Below are 12508 nucleotides of genomic sequence, written 5' to 3' on the forward strand. Positions count from 1 at the left end.
CAAATTAAACAGCCGTGTCAACAAAATACCTCCAATGTCACGAGAGACACAACTCTACGCATGAAATCCTTGGAGGATGAAATAATGACGCTTCAAGTGTTAATGAAAAACACAGGACGGCAGGTATGCATAGAAAATTTAATGACAAAAAAGAATTTATTGAAAAAATTGCCAGACGTTACCGCACAAGGAGCTCTGGTCAGGTCACGGTTTCAGAATGTGGAGTGTATGGATGCACCGTCGAAATTCTTTTTTAATTTGGAAAAAAGAATGGTCAGAATAAGATGATACATGGCCTGTTTTCTGATGATGGGACACTTTTAGTGGACCATAGAGAAATTCGAAAGAGAGCAGTCGGTTTCTACAAGCAACTGTGCAAGTGTGAAATCTACAATGAACAGGCCCATGATAACGTCTTCTTGAAACAATCTACACTGGGTTCCACAGAGTGTTCTGTTTCTCCCCAAGGATGAAGGGGGACATGGACTGGTGCACCTGCAGAGCAGTACTGCAGCCTTTCGGTTACAGTTTGTGCAAAGGCTGCTACATGGACCTGTAAATGCAAACTGGAAGGCTGTAGCATGTGCCATTTTACGGACACTTGAAGGGCTGGATTTAAATAAACCTCTTTTCTGGATGGACCCGAAAAAGATGGACATCAGGAAACTTCCTGTTTTTTACCGTAATGTTTTTAAAGTGTGGGGACTTTTAACAGTGCAGAGAGTACCATGCTCAAGTTCTCTCTACTGGCCGCTGGAGGAGCCAATCATAAAAGGTTCCATTTTAGATGCATCTCAAAGGAAGCCGTTTCCTGCGCTCACGGAGGGGTTCTGCAGGGCTGGAGTCATCACTCTGGGAGACCTACTGACCGTAGCAGGACCGGGTTTTGGGAACGCGGTGGCAGTTGCTGGACACATAAAGATGAGGTCAGTCCGTGTAGTCACGCAGTTCCTTGTGGAATGGAGGTCCCTGTTGACTGAAGAGGTCTTGAAAATCCTGGAGGAATATTCCGGAAGGTTAAGTAGTCCCAATGACCAAGATCCTTTACCGGATTTTAGAGTCTCGGCGAATGTACATAAGTGCTCAGGTGTGTTTCTTAAATCTGAAAAACTAAGTTTTGTGGGTCCCAAGTTACCATCTGGGAAAGAACTGTACAAAATGTGTGTACTATCCCTAAATAAAAAGTTTCTGGACAAAAGAGTCGACACACCTTGGCGGTCTGTTCTACATATAAAGGAACATGTAAAGCCACAATGGAGAGCTTTGTACAAGTCACCATTAACAAAAAAGTGTGGGGATTTACAGTGGAGGATTTTACACGGTGCAGTGGCTGTTAATTCTTTTATCTGTGTTTTAAACCCTGATGTGAGTTATGAATGTCCTTTCTGTGCTGTGAGAGAATCTGTGTTTCACATGTTTATGCACTGTGTGAGATTGAAGCCTCTTTTTACTGTTTTACAGAGACTGCTTGGCCATTTTAATGAGAGTTTTACAATCGAAACTTTTATCTTTGGTTTTAAATACTCTCAAAAAAAAAAAGGTTTAAGTGTCAGTTGATAAATTTTATCATAGGGCAGGCAAAGATGGCCATATATGTCAGCAGGAGAAACAGAATTGAGTCAAATTCAGGGGACAGCGTTTTAGTGGTTTTTGTGATTCTGTTAAAATCTAGGATATTAATCGATTTTAAGTTTTACCAAGAGATGAAAGACCTTGTATCATTTGAGAATATCTGGTGTCTGGAAGGGGCATTATGTGTGGTTTTAGAAGAAAAAGTGAGATTTCATCAACTTTTAAAAGACTGTGTACGTACTGGTTGAAACTTGTTTGCTTATTTTATATTCTTTACTCCTTGTGGGTTTTAAAGGCAACTGGAAGGAGAATTATTTGAATTATCTATTTATTTATATATATATATTTAGCGAGTATCGTGTTCTTGTTTGTGTGTGTGAGATTTGTGAATAAAAAGGCTGCTTGAGTCACTTCTCAAGCCGTTAAACTTCTCTCAAAAAATATAAAAATGTTTTAAAATAATCCTGAAATTCTCGTCGGCGTTGGCTTACTGAGCGATGAAGAGTCGGTTCAACTGATTCAGTTCATTCATTCAAACCATCGAAGTAGGATAAGCGGCTTTGGTAATGATTCTTTAAATGAATCGATTCAGAATCCTCTTCTTGAATCGTTTGAGTCGTTCTCACTCGGTCAGGGTTGCACGTGTGGGTTGCTTTTCCTGCACGTGTAATCAGCACGTGTTCACAGACCGTAAATCCCGACCCCATGGTAGACACTCGACAGAAATTTCATACTAAAGTATTTTATATTTTCTGGGTCTAAACAGAGCAGAAGTATTGCTAATGTGTTGTACAGATTCTGTTGGACTGGTGAACTGTGTGGATTTGTATATTTAACCCAGTTTAATATGGCCTGCTTTGTTCAGTCAGAGACAAGTAAATCTGTTCTAATGCTCATTTATTTTAGATAGATAAAACAAATGTTTGCTTACACATGAATACGTACTTTATGCCTTCAGAATGGTGGAGATTTGTCTCTTAACTATTTTAAATTTGGTTCTCTTCAACAGGTTGTGTTCGAGTTGTGCAGGCTTGTGTCACCTGACTTAAAGAAGGCATTGTTTGAAGGGCTTGATCAGCACCTCCCACGGCTCCTGCAGTTGTACAACACCGAGAGGCAGTGAAATACCCGAAATCCAACATGTGATGACCCGCATTGATCAAGAGGTAAGTCTAATGGACTTTAGTTTGTTCTGCTCCAGAAATGAGCCGATATTCAGCAGAACAGCACTGATAGTTGTGTAATAGACGTGCACAGTAGAGCTGTCGTGATTAATAAATAAACTTATAAATGTGATTACTTGATGAACGTAGACAAAACTCTATAAATGTGAAATGTTTTGTTGAAGTTCAGATGAATCTCTGATGTACAGAATATTCAACAGAGTTCTGCAGAAAGATTTTGAATGCCTGTCATTCACCAGAACAAATTTGCAGTTGATCAGTCTGTCTAAAAGAAAAAATCTAAACACACAATATAAAATTCCTGCAGTGTGAATAAAGCCTTTGTGTTGCTTTTAGCAAACATGTCTAGTACTCTCGGTTCAATGTACACAATTTACCCCATTTAAATGCATTTTGGAAATTGTTCCACATGGCCTTAAAGTGTGAATATTCACTGTATGCCAAATAAGTAATCAAAGAACGGAATGGATTTTTTTCTTCTCTAATGGACCATTAATCACAATTATAAAAGATGATGCATCAGGTACAAAGTATCAGAGCCCCCCCCCCCCCCCCCCCCCCCGCCGCTTTTTCCCCCCACAATGGTTGCATGACTTTTGCTACACCATTTCCACTGTGTGTGTTACAAATCACTTTGAGGTAAAGCACTGCTGCTGCAAAGCCCTATTGGATCTGCTCCGTTTTTTTAAATTATTAATAGTAATAATATTAAATTTGCTCTCTCTATCTCTGACTCGCTCGCTCTCTGACACACTCTTTCACTCTCTCTCTCTCTCTCTCTCTCTCTCTCTCTCTCTCTCTCTCTCTCTCTCTCTCTCTCTCGCTCGCTCTCTCTTCCTACCAGTAAAGAGTGAGAGACATCACAGCGAGAATGCAATTCCAAATCTGTAATGTATAATTTTACACTATCAGAAGGAGGGACATGTTCAATCTCAGTCTTTAATTAGATCTCTGGCAACGAAGGGGTGTGTGTGTGTGTGTGTTAAACAATAACATGCATGATGTATATTATGATCAGATCGTATACGTGATTATAAGAAGATTATACCTCTAATCTTATAAGGGATTAAAAATGGAAACCGAGCTTCGGCACATCAGTAATAATAATAATAATAATAATAATAATAAGTGGTATGACGTGATCAGTGGATCGATGAGGCTCTCTCTGAGTCACTCAGCGTTTTGTCTTCTCTCCACACCGTCATGCGTCTTTCCTTTTCTCCCGTCCGTGGCTCCGAGACGTGCTGACGTTCAGGTCTGGCAGGATGTTCCATGATGGACACCTCCAGGGGAGTCAGGCTGATCGAGTACAAAGTGTTTGTGTGCTAAAGGAAAGAGATCTGGTGGAAAGTCAGAGTTATAGAGTTATAGTGCTGAGAAAAGTTTGTCAAGAAAAACAAATGTGTTTTTATAAGGTTTTCATTTTTTTGATTCACCCTCGTATATTAATGCACTTGTTCTAATATGTTATCGTTCCTATAGTAGCTGATAATCAAGATTGGGGTTGTGTGTGCGTTACCATGACCACCTGTTATTGTTATGCGTGTGTACATAATACGGGAACGCTTTAAGTGACCATTTCCATAATAGTTTATGATTTCTGAGGCCCACATTGTATCTGCATTATTATAACGTATTGCACTGGGGAGCTGTTTACCAAACAGTCAGTAAACCCTGCTGGAAGTGTCTTTTTATTTTATTTTTATTAAAAAAATTATTATTATTATTATTTTTTGCCCCCTATCACTTTCTGTGCGAGGGTGGATTGAGTGTTCTCAGTCCCGTCTCGGGCTAAACCATCACAGCTCTATTAAAATTGTCATCAAGTCTGAACATTAGAACCCAGCTTCCTTTTTTTTTCTTCAAGAACACACTATGGCCAAAAGTTTGTGGACACCTGACCATCACACCCGTACAGTATACGCTTGTTGAACATCCCATTCCAGATGTATTTCCCCTTTACTGTTACAATAGAGTCCACTCTTCTGGCCAGTAAAGTTCTTCTGCATGAACCGTAACACACTGTGTCTTCATGGAGCTGGGTTTGTGTACAGGGGCGTTGTGATGCTGGAACCGGTTTGGGTCTATTAGTTGCAGTGAAGGGAAATTGTAACGCTACAGCGTACAGAGATGTTCTATACAGCTGTGTGATTTCAGCTGTGTGGCAACAGTTCAGGGAAGAAGCACATGTGGGTGTTATGGTCAGGCGTCCATATACTTTTAGTTACATGGTGTATCATGTTTATGCTGTAATGAAGATTCAGTGAACTGCAGGCTGATTTCAGCACCAAGGACAGCACCAGCTGAGGCCTGAGTCACTATGAGAGCCTGAGAGAAACAAGTCTCTCTCTATTTCTTTATCTCTTTCTGTCTGACTGATTGTCTTTCCATCTCTCTCTTGATCGGTCTCTGTCTCACTCTCTGTGTGTGTGTCTCACTGTCATCTCTATCTTGGTCTCTCACTTTCTGTCTGTCATTCTCTCTCACTTTCTTTCTGTCTGACTGCCTTTCTGTCTCTATTGATCTGTGCCTCTCTCTCTCTCTCTCTCTCTCTCTCTCTCTCTCTCTCTCTCTCTCTCTCTGGGAGTGCGTGCGTGGGGAGGACAGAGCGCGGTTCTGAGACAAAATCTTTTCAAAATGTTTGGTAAACAGAGCAAATGATGTACTGCACACAATCATACACAAAGACCAATCATACTATATAAAAGACAGATCTATTACAGAGAATCTGCATCTAGTAAGGCACTTGTATGACCATGCGTATGACAACAAGATTGAAATGGGGTTTTTACCATTAGATCAGGAGAAAGCTTTTGACCGGGTCGAACATGTTTTTCTTTTTAACACCCTAAAGGCTTTTGGTTTTGATGAAAATTTTATCTCAATGATGAGGTTATTATACTCTGAAGCTACATTTATGATAAAAGTGGCCAGTAGCTTAAGTACTGCTGTGAAGGCTCAGAAGGGTATCAGGCAGGGATGCCCCCTGTCGGGCCAACTTTATAGCATAATTATTTAACCCCTGCTATATGAGCTTAGGAAAGAATTAACAGGTCTACAAATCGACACTCTAAACTGTCAACAACCCACCAAATTATCTGCATATGCCGATGATCTCACAGTTTTAATTAGAGGTGATGTTAAGGTGGTAAAATACGCTCTGGAATGTTATGGAAGAGCTTCATCTGAAAAAGTCAACTGGCATAAGAGTGATGCCGTGTGGTCAATCTGTTAAAAGTCCATCACTTCCTGGCATCATGGACTCTATCAAATATCAACAGATATTAAATGAAAACCTGACTGCCTCTGCCAGAAAGATTAAAATGGGCTGTGGTTGGATCTTCCAGCAGGACAATGATCCAAATCATCATCAAAATCAACACAAAAATGGTTTACTGACCACAAAATCATCAAATGAATAAAACACCACAGAGTTGTTCTAGGAAAATATATTTACTGATGGGGTGGCATGTTCTTCAGCTCAACGTGGAGTTAACAGCACATCCCAAAGTGTTTTATTCCACTTGCACCACAGCAACTTGGCAGCACTAACAATCTGTTAAAAAAAAAAAAAATAATAATCAGCCATAACATTAAAACCTCCTGACTAATGTGCAGGTCCCCCTTGTGCCGCTAAAACAGCTCTTACTCGTCGAGGCATGGATGCCGCAAGACCTCTGAAGGTGTGCTGTGGTTTCGGGCACCAAGAACATAGTTCCTTTAAGTCCTGTAAGATGCAAGGTGGGCCTCCGTGGATCAGACTTGTTTGTCCAGAACATCCCACAGATGCTCAACAGATGCTCAAATGATCTGGGGAATTTGGTGGCAGTCAACTCCTTGAACTCTGTCATGTTCCTCAAACCATTCCTGAACCATTTTTTGTAGTGTGTCTGGGAAAATTATTCCACTGAAGGAGACCACTGCCATTAGGGAATTTTGTTGCCATGAAGAGGTGTACGTGGTCTGCAACAGTGTTTGGTAAGTGGTACATGTCAAAGTATATTAACATCCACACAAAAGCCAGGACCCGAGGTTTCCCAGCAGAACATTGCCCAGAACATCACACTGCCTCTGCTAGCTTTTGCTCCCCACTCGCATCAGTGAGCCTTGGGTGCCCTTGACCCTGTCACCAGTTCACCAGTTGTCCTTCCATGGGCCACTTTTGGTAGGTACAAGACCTGCCGTTTTGGCAATGCTCAGACCCAGTTATCTAGACGTCACAGTTTGGCTCTTTTCAAAGTTGCTCAGATCCTTACACTTGCCCATTTTTCCCTAACCGTTCGCTTGGTGCCTGGTATACCCCACCCCTTCACTGGTGCTGTTGTAATGAGATAATCAGTGTTCTTCACTTCACCTGTCAGTGGTTTTACTGTTGTAGCTGATCGGTGTATAGTTGCATTTAATGTTGTAGAATGAAAACACATTCCCGCTCTCACTTGTGTTAGCATGTTGTAACAGCTGTTCTTCCCTCACCTATTGTGTGGTGTGTTTATTTATTTATTTTTATTTATTTATTTTATTTAAAAAAACTAAACTTTTTTATATATATATATATATATATATATAAAACAAAGCAAAAATGCTGCTTGTCATGTTACCGATAGGGCCACAGAAATGTCCTCTGTGCTGATGTTTTGGCTGTATCTGAAAACTTGTAGCTTTACCCCTGACTTTTACTGTATTGACACTGGAGATTCCTTTCAGAAATGCTCCATTAATGTCTCCTAACGTAAACCCACTAGGACTAAGATGATTTATGCATTGTAGCACCAAACAAAGGTTTCAGTCACTTTTCTGTCTGTAAATTGTCCATCACTGTGTATGGGGCCATAGTCTTGTGTCCTTTATTCATCTCCGTAAACAGTCATCATATTAACCTGTTGACTGGTGTTTATCAGACAGGAGCCTGTGGTTTCCTACTCTGAACGCTGTTCGAGCCATGTCGACTTCAGGAGGCCCCACTCCAGCCTTCACCACCCTGTCAGTCACCCACCCAGCCAATCACATCACTCCTGTAGAGCTGCACCGACCAGAGAAACGCAACGCCATGAACTAGGCCTACTGGAGGTATGTTTTTTCATCAAATAAAGGACATAACTACAGGGTTTTCCAAAAGTCTCCATACATAAGGGACTGTTTGCCAGTACCAGGTCAGTACCAGGTCACAGGTCAGTACCAGTGACACTAGAGAGAGACATTAGCTGAGAGACATGAGGTCATTTCCACTAAGGGAACATAGTGAGTATCAATGCTCCCTGGTTTTTGTGGTGCATTGTGGGGATTTTTTAGGGAGCGAACGTTCCAGTGCACTGGAAGGATTTTGCAATTGAGACAACACTTAAAATGGCTGACTCCCTGGTCTCTTGAACCCATACCCTAAACTCAATAGGAAGTCAGCATTCTGATTTTTCTCTTAATTTTTCCTCCTTTTTTGCCATTTCCAGGCCTTGTACTTTAACGTACTCCTCCTGGAGCTTTCATCAGATCGGCATCACGTTCAGTCAGTCTCATCTGCAGGCATTGACGATGCTAAATTCCGAAGCTTTTGAATTTTTGCTGCTCGCCGTGGGCGTGGCGCTCTCACAAATTTAGAAGTTTCACCATGAAAAAGGAAGTTGTTATAACTCAAACATAGAATGTCCAATCTAGGGATGTCACGATACCAAAAATCTAGTAGTCGATACCAGCAAAAATACACGATACTCAATACTACTTTGTGTATAAATAAATAATATTTTTAACTCCTTTATTTAAACACGAGCATTATAAAAAAACAATAGTGGCAACAGTCACATAATATAAAAAAAAGCAATTACAAAATAGATATATAATAAATATGTAGGCATAAAATGTTTTTTCTTCGAGATGTTCTGAAATGAGGTCTGGTTTCGGTGTATAGTTTGGGGATCTCTGTATACATGAAGTAATTTCTGCCTGGTATCTGGGGTTGAACCGCTGAAGCAGAGAGAAAGAGGGGGAAGGTGGAGCAATTTCATTTTAGCCCGGAACCTTTAGCTTGCCTTTGCTAGGAGGTTCAGACTTGGCTTTCAACAAGATAAAGAGCCAAGCATACTTCCAAATGAACACACAAATGCTTCAAGAAACTCAAAATCAGTGTTTTACAATGAGCTTAAAATGTCCTCCATGGTGGCATGGACCAGGACCCCTCGGTCTGCAGCATTACAGGAAGATTTCAGGTTAGACATTATGGGAAGAGTCTCGGTGCTGTTATTGTCTCTAGGGCAGACATCAGTTAACATTGTGACCCCTTCCCTGGAGAGAACAGCATTACAATTCTGAAAACAGTTTTTGTAAATAATAATTCACTACTTAAAGAATGTACCCGAGCTCCTGCTATGCAGTAACTAAAACTGTCTGCAACTCACGTGTTACTTCATTCTTTAGTTCCTTCTCTTAAGTGTAGAGCCTCTGTCAGTTTGTTTGTTAGTGTCTCTCATAAGAACTTCCCCAGAGTAGGACAACTGGCAAAACATTACTTGTGTATTCAAGCCACAAGCTCCCCCTCTGAGAGGGTTTTTAGTACAGGTGGCAACATCGTCACATGTAAAAGGGCATCTTTGAAGCCAGATAATGTAGACCAGCTTGTATTTCTTGCTAGAAACCTCTAGAGCCTATCATTGGGTGTCATCAACCCCCAACAATGTCCCTGCCCCAGCAACATGTGTTCTTGTTATTGCTCACACTTTTTCTGTTTTCTTCAGCAACTCTGAGCATTTTTCATAATTTTTTTATCCTGGCTGAAGCACTTTTATTTCAATCTATAAGAATAAAATAGTAATAAGTTAAAGATATTAATATTGACAAAGGTGAGAGTTTTGTTTATTTGACAGTGATTTCACATTTCTTGTTTGTATGAAGGTTAAATTCAAAATAATTTTTTTAATTTCTAAATTATTATATAGTTTTATAGGAGGAGGTTTCATAGACTTGGCATTCATTTTACAGAAGTTTGAAGGTACAGACATCTATTGTGGGCGTCCTTGGCAGTTTTTCTGAGGATTTATATTGTTCATATCGATATCGGAGTTATATCGTATCGACCGAAATTAAGCAATATATTGTGATATACATTTTGGCCATATCATCCATCCCTACATGAAGGATGACCATGACAGGGAGTTCTCCATTACCTGTCAGCGCAAATTTTCACCGTGCCTTCGTGTCCTGACCTGTTTCTGATTGAGAAAGTGTGGTGCATTATGAAGCGCAAAAGAGTGCAACCAAGGCACTGTATAGTTGCGCAGCTGAATAAATCTATAACGGATGAATGGTAGAAAATCCCGCTTGTTAATAAAAGAAATGGTGATGTTACACAGTGTTAAACAACTTTTTAGGAGTTTGTTGCAGTCATCAGATTTGAAATGAGTGTGAATTCAATTTATTTTTTAAATATTCAACATCAAAGTACAACATCAAATAATGTGTTTTCAATATAGTACAGGGTGAATTGAATTTTCAAATGTCTCTTTGGTTTTGGGGTTTGTTTGTTTTGTTTTTTTTGCATTTTCCATATTGTCCCAGCCTTTTTGGAATTGGGGTTGTAGATAAAGAGAACCCAATTAAACTAATGAGACAAAAATATAATACTTCATCATTTATATATTGAGGGAAATGAACCAATATTACATATCTGTGAGTGGCAAAAGTATGTGAACCCTTGCTTTCAGGATATGGTGTGACCCCCTTGTGCAGCAATAACTGCAACTAAACAGTTCCGGTAACTGTTGATCAGTCCTGCACATCGGCTTGGAGGAATTTTAGCTTCAACTCTGGGATGCTGGTGGGTTTCCTCACATGAACTGCTTCCTTCAGGTCCTTCCACAACATTTCTAGTGGATTAAGGTCAGGACTTTGACTTGAACATTCCAAAACATTCACTTAATTCATTCTACCAAAAATGGTTAAAGAAGAAAAGTGTGTTTAAGGTTGTTTTCTTGCTGCATGACCCACTTTCTCTTGAGATTCAGGCAAATTAACTGCTAATCTTCGATGTTCTTACTCTATGGTTAGAAGTACAATATTTGTGCCACTCACAGATTTGTAATATTGCGTCATTTTCCTCAATGAATAATTGACCAAGTATAATATTTCAGTCTGGTTTGTTTAATTGGGTTCTTGTCTACTTTTAGGACTTGTGTGAAAATCTGATGTGTTAGGTCATATTTATGTAGAAATATAGAAAACTTTGACATTGCAAGCACCACTGTATCTGGTGTGCAGTAGCTTTGGTATCATGTACGTGTTGGGAGAAACAGTCTTCTTAGATTCACTCAATTCTGAATGTTCACACTTTAACTGTTCTCTCCCCCCCCCCCTAGTTGTATAGTGAATATACAGCTTAATAGAATGATTAAAGTTCTAGCAGCAAGGTCGTTTTCCCTATTTGGGGAAAACATTTATTATTAAAGTAGGGTTGAACGAAGTGCACTTCATTTGACTATTTATTGGAATTGTAACAAAATGTTAACTTTATCACTATTAGAAGTACCGATTTGTGGTCTTATCCTCATTACAGGCACGGATGCTGATCACAGAGGAGAGCCTGATGACCACGATCGTCCGCACCTTCGATGATCACCTGAGACATCGAGACCAGCAGGGACAATTTCAGTTTTAACTCTACAGTGCACAAAAGGTCTTTAAATTCCGCAGGGTCCAGAGTCTTATAGAAGACCTCAAGTACGGCTGGAAAAAAGCAGAATGTGTTACACTGTCTGTCAGAGAATATCATTATTAATGATAATTAATAGCTAATCATTCTCATTAAACTTTTTTTTTTTAACTCAGATATGTCCTGATTAGCCGTTCAACAGAGTGGACCGACAAGCTCAGGGAGAAGTTTCTGGAAGGACTTGATGCTTTCTTGGAGCCGCTCAAGTCCATGCAGTGTGTTTACATGTGTTTGTATAAGCCATGTTAACTTGCAGTTATAGATGTAATGATCATGTGGGGTGCAATATAGCCATGTTGTTTAATATCAGTAGTATAATGTGTGTTTGGGGATTTGTGATTTCTGCAGGGTATGGACCCAGTAGTACGCGACGTGGACCAAGACATAGAGATGGAACCATTGTGGGTGACAGCCTTCACATTGCAGATGAAGCTCACACACATTATCTCAGTGATGCAAGAGTGGTGTGCCAGTGATGTGAGTACTAACACACTCACCAGTACTAGTATATTACAATATGTGCACACTCTACAGGAGTTCTGGTAGTGCGACCATAGCAGCAAATGCACATATTATTCCTGCACAAACTAAAACCAACAAGATCTGTCTGAAGATCACAGGACTTTTGTCTTTGTCATGTCTTTGAGGTGTATGGAAATGATTGGCTCCGAGTAGGGATTTCTTGAAGGTCAAAGTTCTATATGTGGTTGTAAATTTAAATCTATATATGGAAGCCTTCAAATAAGAAGGAAGTATTCGACGTGCAGGAAGTGGACAAAATAACTAACAGTACATGAAAAAGCATCTTGACAAACACAGCTATTGTGTATGGGTGAATCGTTGTGCCAGCTAACAGCATGCAGCCACTATAAAAATGGTCTCAAAAGTATCCCTTAATGAGTTTTCAGAATTAACAGGCAACTGACTGAGCTCCAGTTCGGCTAAATAGTGGGTGTTGTAATTGCAGGTGCATCAGTCCCCAAAATTGGCTTGATGCGTTAGTCGGTCTTCCCGGTGTTACATGGTGTTCGGCCACACAGCGATTACATCACTTGCCCGC

At 40.1% G+C, this 12508-nt stretch overlaps 1 long non-coding RNA gene across 1 annotated transcript; it reads left to right on the forward strand.

Annotated features, from left to right (window-relative positions):
* The first annotated feature begins 1101 nt into the window (after nt 1-1101).
* LOC128630057 (uncharacterized) lies at nt 1102-12306 on the forward strand. Its single transcript, XR_008394290.1, has 5 exons — nt 1102-2310; nt 2582-2738; nt 7655-7823; nt 11293-11663; nt 11797-12306. It is a non-coding gene; the product is annotated as an uncharacterized LOC128630057 (long non-coding RNA).
* Nucleotides 12307-12508: the final 202 nt, after the last annotated feature.

This window comes from Ictalurus punctatus, unplaced genomic scaffold (genome assembly GCF_001660625.3).
Source record: "Ictalurus punctatus breed USDA103 unplaced genomic scaffold, Coco_2.0 Super-Scaffold_100046, whole genome shotgun sequence".
NCBI classification, from domain to species: domain Eukaryota; kingdom Metazoa; phylum Chordata; class Actinopteri; order Siluriformes; family Ictaluridae; genus Ictalurus; species Ictalurus punctatus.